The 1,705-nt window shown below is 37.6% G+C and overlaps 1 long non-coding RNA gene across 1 annotated transcript in view; it reads right to left on the reverse strand.

Annotated features, from left to right (window-relative positions):
• Positions 1-1,705, reverse strand: part of LOC113456653 — a 17,872-nt gene that overhangs the window by 10,638 nt on the left and 5,529 nt on the right. The window lies entirely within an intron of this gene.

Genomic DNA, 1,705 nt, shown 5'->3' on the forward strand with positions numbered 1-1,705 from the left:
CAAAATTAATAAAGGTTCGGTTTGAAGAAGAGAAGCCACTTGGAAAAGATAAATAACAATTCTTTCATAAGGATGGCGAGCATACTGATGGTAAGAAATACAGATAGGTTGGGAGCAGGGTTCTTTTCTTATCTCCACAGGAAAATATTCATCTTCAAATAATTTAAGGGACCCTGAATATTTAATTACTGATGGATGGAAACTAGTTATGACCCACTAAGGATCAGCAATAAAACCATATATGTAATATAAGTATTGATTTTTTATATATATATGTCTTATCAAACATTTCTTTATTAAAATGTAGAGCTTGTTTTGGAGTTGGACTGGCTCAGTCCCTCTTCAATTCCAAGCCTGTTGATAAGAGATATCTCAGAGTTTCTGTCTCAGGTTAGGAGCCATGAAATGGGACAGAATAAGAATAATTACGTACTTGATAAACTTTCTTTGCCTTTCCTCATATCTCTGTCTTTCTTTATATGTCAGTATATGTCCTTGTTGTTAATGTTTAAATTTCCCATAACAAGCAACAATCTTTCCTACAGTAATCTTTGAAGTTTCCAGGATGAAGATGGGGCCCCACGACATCAACTCAATCTGGTTTTTATGACGTTATGAATTTTTTCAAGCGCTAATATTAGACCTGTTTTTTGGTACCAACTGCACTAGACAATTTCCAATGGTGCACATTTTTGACAACACTCTGGCCGGACCTTCTCAAAACGCTCAGAGGCTAGTTACAATTTTCTTAGGTCAAAGGTTAATTTGGGAATTTTACCATCATTTGCTTTCACAGGACCCCCTAAGAAGAATGTCGCCCCCATGTCAGCTAGAAGCAATCTTAGACGACGACGTCCCCTCTCTCAACAGAGTTTGCCCTCAGGGTTAGGGACATCTTTTAGTGGTTGGTTTAGGGTTGAGGGGATGGGGAGATATTTTATGGAATTAGGGGTATTTAAAAAAAGGTGAGGATTAACTGGTTTGATGGGATGATTGGTATTTGTGATTTATTGTTTTTAGAAAATTGTATTGGCTTTGTCTCCTTTCATCGCCTGATGAAGGTTAATATTCAGGAGGATGCCTACTGAGAACTCAAGAACAATGGCACTGGGTTTTTGATCCTACTGCACGTACTGGCTTTGGGGGAGCCTAGGCAGTTTGGATGTTCACCTTACTAGACCTGGATAGAGGTGGGCGGTCCTTGGGCTTCCCACAGGTCAGGGAACCCTGATTGCTCTTCGAGCTGATGAGGGAGAGGGACTTGATGGGGGGAGGGAAATGGGATGCGGTGGCGGGGAGGAGGCAGAAATCCTTAATAAATAAATAAATTTATATAAAAAAAGAGAGACTGAGACAAGAAGATTGCCAGGAGTTAGAGGCCAGCCTGTGCTACTAAGACCCTGCTGCAATAAATAAATAGGCCTGGTTCTTAGTAAAAAAAAAATTGTATTGGTACTGTTTCTTGTATATTGATATATTGAATATTGAATGTGAGTGTTCCTACCTCTATTTTTGTATAAGAGTATGCTTATAACTTTGTCTATATTGTACTGATACATCTACCATATTACAATGTACATTTCTACCTCTGATATTATTTATATAATAACATTGTTTACATTTGATATGTAATGACATTGTTTACAGTTGAAGATCATTGTCTTCATATATTGCACAGTTGTTTATTCTCTTAGTCTTCAAGTTA

The sequence above is a fragment of the Microtus ochrogaster genome, chromosome 10 (assembly GCF_000317375.1).
Source record: "Microtus ochrogaster isolate Prairie Vole_2 chromosome 10, MicOch1.0, whole genome shotgun sequence".
Classification (NCBI taxonomy): Eukaryota; Metazoa; Chordata; class Mammalia; order Rodentia; family Cricetidae; genus Microtus; species Microtus ochrogaster.